This window comes from Caretta caretta, chromosome 1 (assembly GCF_965140235.1).
Source record: "Caretta caretta isolate rCarCar2 chromosome 1, rCarCar1.hap1, whole genome shotgun sequence".
Lineage (NCBI taxonomy): Eukaryota > Metazoa > Chordata > Testudines > Cheloniidae > Caretta > Caretta caretta.
This window is the reverse complement of record NC_134206.1, coordinates 350,949,077-350,958,721: the sequence shown is the minus strand read 5'-3', so window position 1 is coordinate 350,958,721 and position 9,645 is coordinate 350,949,077.

The following is a 9,645-nucleotide window of genomic DNA, read 5'->3' as shown; positions in this document are numbered from 1 at the left end:
GATAGAGCTAAAATTCAAAGGGATCTTGATAAACTGGAGAACTGGGGAAGACAATAGACAAGAAAATGAAATTCAGCAAAGACAAATGTAAGGTGCTCCACTTAGAGAAGAAAAACCAAGTGCACAAATACAGAATGGGGGATAACTGGCTTGGCAACAGCACTGCTGAGAAAGATCTGGGAGTTGTGGTGGATCACAGCCTCAACATGAGTCAGCAATACGATGCTGTTGTAAACAAAGCAAATTGAATTTTAAATTGCATTAACAGAGGCATAGCATGCAAGTCATGGAAGGTGATAACTAGTTAGCCCTCAGCTGGAGTACTCGCAAAAAGAAAAGGAGTACTTGTGGCACCTTAGAGACTAACCAATTTATTTGAGCATAAGCTTTCGTGAGCTACAGCTCACTTCATCGGATGCATACTGTGGAAAGTGTAGAAAATCTTTTTATACACACAAAGCATGAAAAAATACCTCCCCCCACCCCACTCTCCTGCTGGTAATAGCTTATCTAAAGTGATCACTCTCCTTACAATGTGTATGATAATCAAGTTGGGCCATTTCCAGCACAAATCCAGGTTTTCTCACTCCCCCCCCACACACACACACAAACCCACTCTCCTGTTGGTAATAGCTTATCTAAAGTGATCACTCTCCTCACAATGTGTATGATAATCAAGGTGGGCCACTTCCAGCACAAATCCAGGGTTTAACAAGAACGTCTGGGGGGGGGGAGGGGGGATAGGAAAAAACAAGGGGAAATAGGTTACCTTGCATAATGACTTAGCCACTCCCAGTCTCTATTCAAGCCTAAGTTAATTGTATCCAATTTGCAAATGAATTCCAATTCAACAGTTTCTCGCTGGAGTCTGGATTTGAAGTTTTTTGTTGTAATATCGCAACTTTCATGTCTGTAATCGCGTGACCAGAGAGATTGAAGTGTTCTCCAACTGGTTTATGAATGTTATAATTCTTGACATCTGATTTGTATCCATTTATTCTTTTACGTAGAGACTGTCCGGTTTGACCAATGTACATGGCAGAGGGGCATTGCTGGCACATGATGGCATAGATCACATTGGTAGATGTGCAGGTGAACGAGCCTCTGATAGTGTTGCTGATGTGATTAGGCCCTGTGATGGTGTCCCCTGGATAGATATGTGGGCACAGCTGGCAACGGGCTTTGTTGCAAGGATAGGTTCCTGGGTTAGTGGTTCTGTTGTGTGGTGTGTGGTTGCTGGTGAGTATTTGTTTCAGGTTGGGGGGCTTTCTGTAGGCAAGGACTGGCCTGTCTCCCAAGATTTGTGAGAGTGTTGGGTCATCCTTCAGGATAGGTTGTAGATCCTTAATAATGCGTTGGAGGGGTTTTAGTTGGGGGCTGAAGGTGATGGCTAGTGGCGTTCTGTTATTTTCTTTGTTAGGCCTGTCCAGTAGTAGGTGACTTCTAGAGTACTGTGTCCAGTTTTGCTCACCGCTGTATAGAAAGGATGTAGAGAAACCGGAAAGCCTCCAGAGGTGAGCAGCAAAGATGATCAAAGGGATGGAATGCAAGCTGTATGAGCAAAAGCTGAAGGATCTGGGTATATTTAGTTTGGAAAAGAGGAGATTATGGGGGTGCAATGATAGCGGTCTTCAAATACTTGAAATACTAAAAAAGATGGAGAAAAGTTGTTCTCTCTTGCCACAGAGGGCAGGACAAGGGGCAATGGGTTCAAACTACAGCACAGCAGATTTAGATTAAATCTCAGGAAACATTGCCTAACTGTAAGACCAGATGCCTAGGGAGGTTGCAGAAGCTCCTTCTCTGGAGGTTTTCCAAAAGAGGCTGGAGCCATCTGTCCTGGATGGTTTAGACACAAGAAATCCTGCATCTTGGCAGGGGGTTAGACTAGATGACCCTTGCAGTCCTCTCTAACCCTAAGATTTTACGATTATGTATCCACTTAATGGTAGGTCTACTGAGCCCGCATTTCTCCAGCTTACTTATGAAAATATCATGTGGGACTGTGTCCAAAGCCTTGCTAAATCATCGAATTATAGAAGATTAGGGTTGGAAGACACCTCAGGAGGTCATCTAGTCCAACCCCCTGCTCAAAGCAGGACCAACACCAACTAAACCATCCCAGCCAGGGCTTTGTCAAGACGGGTCTTAAAAAGCTGTAAGGATGGAGATTCCACCATCTCCCTAGGGAACCCATTCCAGTGTTTCACCACCCTCCTAGTGAAATAATGTTTCCTCATATGCAACCTAGACTTCCCCCACTGCAACTTGAGACCATTACTCCTCGTTCTGTCATCTGCTACCACTGAGAACAATCTAGATCCATCCTCTTTGGAACCCCCTTTCAGGTAGTTGAAAGCAGCTAGCAAATCCCCCCTCATACTCTCTTCTGCAGACTAAACAATCCCAGTTCCCTCAGCCTCTCCTCATATGTCATGTGTTCCAGTCCCCTAATCATTTTTGTTGCCCTCCGCTGGACAGAGGGGAACAAAATAGAGGGGAATAGAGGGGAACGATCACGTCCCTCGATCTGCTGGCAATACCCCTACTTATACAGCCCAAAATGCCATTAGCCTTCTTGGCAACAAGGGCACACTGTTGACTCATATCCAGCTTCTCGTCCACTGTAACCCCTAGGACCTTTTCTGCAGAACTGCTGCTTAGCCAGTCGGTCCCCAGCCTCTTGCGGTGCATGGGATTCTTCTGTCCTAAGTGCAGAAGTCTGCACTTGTCCTTGTTGAACCTCATCAGATTTCTTTTGGCCCAATCCTCCAATTTGTCCAGGTCACGCTGGACCTTATCCCTACCCTCCAGCATATCTACCTCTTCCCCCAGCTTAGTATCATCCGTGAACTTACTGAGGGTGCAATCCATCATAGAATATAAGGGTTGGAAGGGACCTCAGGAGGTCATCTAATCCAACCCCCTGCTCAAAGCAGGACCAATCCCCAACTAAATCATCCCAGCGAGGGCTTTGTCAAGCCTGACCTTAAAAACCTCAAAGGAAGGAGATTACACCACGTCCCTAGGTAACCCATTCCAGTGTTTCACCACCCTCCTAGTGAAAAAGTTTTTCCTAATATCCCACCTAAACCTCCCCCACTGCAACTTGAGCCCATTACTCCTCATTCTGTCATCTGCTACCACTGAGAACAGTCTAGATCCATGCTCTTTGGAACCCCCTTTCAGGTAGTTGAAAGCAGCTAGCAAATCCCCCCTCATTCTTCTCTTCCGCAGACTAAACAATCCCAGTTCCCTCAGCCTCTCCTCATATGTCATGTGTTCCAGTCCCCTAATCATTTTTGTTGCCCTCCGCTGGACGCTTTCCAATTTTTGCACATCCTTCTTGTAGTGTGGGGCCCAAAACTGGACACAGTCCTCCAGATGAGGCCTCACCAATGTTGAATAGAGGGGAACGATCACGTCCCACGATCTGCTGGCAATGCCCCTACTTATACAGCCCAAAATGCCATTAGTCTTCTTGGCAACAATGGCACACTGGTGACTCGTATCCAGCTTCTCATCCACTGTAACCCCTAGGTCCTTTTCTGCAGAACTGCTGCCTAGCCATTCGGTCCCTGGTCTGTAGGGGTGCACGGGATTCTTCTGTCCTAAGTGCAGGACTTTGTACTTCTCCTTGTTGAACCTCATCAGATTTCTTTTGGCCCAATCCTCTAATTTGTCTAGGGCCCTCTGTATCCTATCCCTACCCTCCAGCGTATCTACCTCTCCTCCCAGTTTAGTGTCATCTGCAAACTTGCTGAGGGTGCCATCCACGCCATCCTCCAGATCATTTATCCCTTCATCCAGATCATTTATGATCCTTAAAGTCCGGGTATATTATGTCCTTAGCCACCAAACCAGTTGCCTTGTCAAAGGAGGAAATCAAGATGGTTTGGCATTGTTAGTTTTTAGTAAATCCATGCTGATTGCTAGTGATCACCCCTATATCCTCCAGTTATTTTCAAATTCAATGCATTATACATTGTTGTACTAGCTTCCCAGGTATCAAGGTCAGGCTGCCTGATCTATAGTTCCCCAGCTCCTCCTTTTCCCACTGCTCCTGCCCCACGCTGGGCAAGGGGCAGTCCCATCCCCCGTGAGGCAACAGTGAGGGGCAGCAGCAGGGGAGGAGGCCACACGTGATGGCAGCCCCCCCTGGCACCCACCACAGGGGAGGTGAGGGGGCTTCCTGGACCTGAGAGGGGCCCTAGGAGCATGTGCAGTGACAGTGGTGTGAGGTGAGTGTGCTGCCGGGGGTGGGAGGGGAAGAGGGAGGGAAGCGTGGGGTTCCCTCCCCCGGAGCTCGCTGCTGCCAGAGGGGAGAGGGTTGGGGGGAGTCCTCCTCTCTGGCCCTAGCCCCAAGGCAGCCTGTCTTCACCCCAAGCCCCTCATCCCCGGCCCCACCCCATCCCAGAGCCTGTGGCCCCAGCCAGAGCCCTCACTCCCTGCACCCCAACCCCTTTCCCCAGCCCAGACTCCACACCCCAACCACCTGCCCCAGCCCACACCCCGCACCCCAACTCCCTCTTAGAGCCCACCCCCCGCCTCCCCTCCCACACCCCAACCGCCTGCCCCAGCCCAGACCCCACACCCAAACTCCCTCCCAGAGCCCCCCCACAGCCCAACCCCCTGCCCCAGCCTAGAGCTCACACCCAAATGCCCTCCCAGAGCCTGACCCTTCCCCCCTCCCGCATCCAAACTTCCTCCCAGATCCTTAGGGAGGTATGTGGGGGGGAGGGAGGGGGAGGTGTGACTTGGACCCGTTCTGAGCACTACCAAAAATTATACAAACCTGCTGCCCCTGCCCACACCTTCCCTGATCTTTCTTTTGTGTCTGATATTTTTAAGACCCCATTCTCCTTGTCTCTCACATTTCTTGCCAGTTGTAACTCATTCCTGGCCTTGCCTTTCCTGATTTTGTCCTTACACGCTCATGCTATTCCCATGTATACATCCTTGGTGACGTGCCCCTCCTTCCCCAGACAATGAGTGTGAGCAGAGACCACTTCTCCTCTCTGCACCCGACTTGTCTCACCCCCCTGTTACATGTGGTTGGCTTCGACAGTGGGCTCCTGGGGGCCGACACTGTCATTTCCTAGGTCTGTGCAGCACTGAGCACCGTGTGGTCCCGGCCTGGGGAGGGCCTCTAGGCGCTGCCTCCGTAATGTAATGAATGGCAGCTAATAGCAGGAATGGGGGTGGGGTGGCTCACAAGCCTGGGGGGAACACGGCTCTCTCCTAGCTGGTAGGCACCTCCGTGACTCAACCCTGCAGGGAGCCTGCGCAGGGACCAAGGCATGAGACGGGGAAGATGCAGCCCCCGCCCTACACTCCCTGCAGAGTTGCCCGGACCCACAATCAGCCCCAGCACAGCAGAGGCGGCAGGGGAAGGGCATTCTCAGGGAGAGGGTGGGTGACGTCTCTCCTGCTGCTCCTCCCCGTCCTGGGCGCCTGCCAGCTCTTCTTGCAATGGATCAGGAAACTGAAACTCAGAGAAATGAAACCTAAAGGGAGCGTGAGGAATCAAAAAGAGCTGGGCTGGGAAACACAGGCTCTGGTGAGGCCCCACCCCCTGCTAGCCTGCCTCATCCTGGGGCGAATGCATTCGGCTGGCAAGGCCTCGGGCTGCTCTGAGAGCCTCGGATGACCGGGGCTGGGGAGCACACGGGACATGATGGGATTTGTGCCTTTAAGGAGCCTTTTGTGCATCTCCAGCAAGATGCTCTCAGCTGGGAGCTGGTCAGGGCCCGTTAACCCTCGCAAGCCCAGGCCTCAGGCACCGACACCCCCCAACAAAAAGCAACAACAGCTTTGCACCCCCTTCAAATAAAATGCTCTAGGTGTGGCTGTAGGACGTTGGCTGTTCCCCCCTCACTCCTCAGTGGTGGGAGAGTCTCCCCAAAACAACTGAGGGCAAAGTACGTAGGCATAAGATTCCCTGAGTTTGCTGAAATTGGCTTTTTTAAGCCTATTGTCTTTATTCTGCTGCCCTCCCTCCTTCCTTCCCTTAGGATCATGACAGAGATGTTACACATCCCGTGCTGTTACTGAGGTTCTTTGAGATGTGTGTCCCGATGGGCACTCCACTTCTCGTCCGCTTACACTTCACACACCACTTCTCGTCCGCTTACACTTCACACACCACTTCTCATCCGCTTACACTTCACACACCTTTGATTGCAGATTTTTGGTGGTAGTACCCATTCAACCCGCTCACGCACCCTACATCTCCTCATGCCCCACACCAGGCTACATAGCCCTACATGGGCAACCTACCCCCAGCTGCTTCTCCAACACAAAGCCCTGCAGGGCACTCTGAAACGGCTGGGAAGGAAGGCAAGTAGTGGAGCAGCTGAGGACACAAATCTCGAAGAAATCCAGCTACTTCACAGAGGAGAGTTAGTTCTCCTCCCAATTCGAGTAGTGTCCCTACGTGTGCCCCACTTCAGGTGACTCCTGAGCCGAACTCCCAGCTGGGGAAGGAGGCTTCGGCGCAAAGTCCAAGACTGAGGACAAAACTGCATTTCCAAGGGCAGCATCTGCTCGAGAAGCCGGCGCCACCACACAAGGCTTGGAAAAGGTGCGTACGGAAGCCAAGATGCAGCCGTGCGAATCTCCACAACAGGAACTTCTCTGAGTAACACAACAGAGGGAGAAAGGGATCTTGTGGAGAGGGCTAGCACCCTGGAGGGAGGTTGTATGTTGGCACATTCAGAGCATGATATAATACAACCAGAACCGCCCCCGGAGAGTCTCTGAGAGTCTCTTTAGATGTACAGCAATAGGCACAAATAATCTAGATAACTTTCTGGGGACTTGGTGCTGTCTAGATACAAGGCTAGTGCCCTGCCAACATCCCAGGTGTGTAAAACAGCATCTTCCTCTTTGGACTGCATGTGGTTCAGGAAACATACTGGGGGATGGATAACTTGGTTGATATGAAACTCAGATGAAACCTTGAGTAAAATTGAGGATACGGACATAGCGAAACCTTATCTTTGAAGAATACTGTAAATGGAACATCTGCCATTAGAGCCCCTATTTCCCCTACCCTTTGCCCAGAGGTACTAGCCACCAGGAAGGCCATCTTCACAGATAGGTTAACAAGGGAACAGGTAGCCATTGGCTCAAGATAGGTTTCATTGGGTGTCTAGGAATTAAATCCAGATACCATACTGGGGTGGTTTCTCTAACTTGAAAGAAAAGGTTTCCCAAACCCTTGCTGTTATAGCCACCAGGAACTCACAGATAATCCCATCGTTTTCTATTGCCGTAGGCAGTCCAGAACAGCTGAAAGAGAAGAATGAGAAAGAGGCCAGCTCCAGAGGATTTCCTAGGGAAAGGACCAAACAAAAAAACTCTCACAGGGAATGAGGAGCTAACTCGGCTTTGGAATTTATGTCCGGACAACATGGGAGCTTGTAAATCTGAGACTAGGGAATATATGCCGACACTGGAGGAGTTCTTTGAAGAGGCTATTGAGTAGGCAGATCCTGAAGACACGGCTGAAAATGAGTATAAGGCTGTGAACAACTGTAATTATGGATGGAGAGCATTAAGATTACTAGCACGCAGAAGTCCCCACTTCTTCCAGCCAACCAATGAACAATTTAAGAGTTTACCAGAATACTTAGAAAACATGGTAATCAAATTAGCCAAGGAGTTGCCTCCCCCTTCTGAAGAAATAAAAACAGGAGAGGATGAAGATGAGGAAGATAATGATGCTTTATTAAAGGAAAACAATGAAAGTCCAGATGTACAACGAGACAAACCCATGACAGGGGAACAAATTGAATCGTTTGCTAACAAGCTTGGAGAACAGTGGAAGACTCTGGCCCCCTACTTGGGAATGAAGGACTCTGATATAAGACAGATTGAGTCAGATAGTGAGGATGTGAAGATGAGAGCGAAGCAGCTGCTGGTTGCCTGGCAGGATCAAGAGGGGATACATGCAACACCTGAGAATCCGATTACCGCAATGAACAAAGCTGAATTAAGTGACCTTGCAGAAAGTCGAACTAATGACACTGAAAACAGTAGTTAATTTATTTCAGATTGCAACTTTTTTATTAAAACAATTTGTGATTATTGTTGCTCGGTAACAGATCTTGCATTTTGACAGGCCAGCTTTAAGTTTAGGAAACAAATAAAACCTTTCTATAATATTTAGTTTTCCAGAGTTCCTGAGAAGGATTAGTAACAGTGCTCCAGAAACAGTGATCCAGAAATAGCAACCCAGGCATCATCCTTAAATTATCAAAATGTAAAAGGGGAGAGCCAAGATTCAGTGAAGTTTTCTGAGACACACACCGTAATAGTTTAACGGCTTGCTGGTTTTCAACCAAGTGGAAAATGTCACTGATCACACCAAAGGCTAAATCTCTTCCACTTTTCAAGGTAGGTATAACTCGTGGTCTCTCCACAACCAGAGCGTTGGGTGCAGGATGAGTAAACAAAAATTCAGAGTCCTTAGCTGGGACGTAGTGTTTTTTATTGGCTCTTTTGCATGTGGGTGCTATTGATGCTGGCGTCTGCCAGATGGTTTTGGCAGGGCCCAGCAGGGCCTCATTGATAGGTAACAGAACTTGGGCAGGGGGTGGGTGTTGGAATGAATTAAAAATAGTAGAACGTATTAATACAGGAGACCACCAGACACTAATTTAACCATATGCCCCTTTATTTAGTCCAAAGGCCAATGGTATTTTATACAATTGCTCTAAATACGCCTGACAGCCTGAAACTAAGCTGTCACGACACCCAATACAGTAACTAAGTATTCATAATGACAGGTTTCAGAGGAACAGCCGTGTTAGTCTGTATTCGCAAAAAGAAAAGGAGTACTTGTGGCACCTTAGAGTCTAAGGTGCCACAAGTACTCCTTTTCTTTTTAAGTATTCATAAGCATGTGATCAGTATACTTACAAATAGGCCAGACCTGGGGATGACTTTCTCATTCTGGCATGACCCAGGGGGATCAGCGAGAGTCTCACAAAGAACCCTCCAATTCATAACTCTTTTTATACCCACTAATAAACAATGTAATTGTCATTGCCAATGATTGACTTTGGCTTCAAACCAATTTGAGACAATTCACCCTTATTTCCAGTCTTAATCCAGATACATTTTGTAGCCTCCTTTTCTCCCAAGGCACCCCTCTTGCTTGCTGATCAGCAGATTTTCCATTCCGCCTGGGCTCACAGTGCCCGAATTGTTAAGATAACACTGGTATGTGCGGTGGGAAAGTTTGTGTTGCCTCTTCTTAAGACAGTTTCTTTTTGTCTTATTTAAAACCCTTTACAGCCACCTCCTATCAATCAGAGGCCTTATTTTTAGAAACAGCCCCTTATCTCAGGGACTCTCAACCTTTCCAGATGACTGTCCCCCTTTCAGGAGTCCTATTTGTCTTGAGTACCCCCAAGTTTCACCTCATTTAAAAACGATTTGCTTACAAAATCAGCCATAAAAATACGAAAGTGTCTCAACGCACTATTCCTGACAAATGGCTGACTTTCTCATTTTTACCATAGAATTATCAAATAAATCAACTGGAATGTAAATATTTTACTTACCTTTCAGTGCATAATATATAGAGCCGTATAAACAAGTCATTGTGTGTATGAAATTTTAGTTTGTACTGACTTC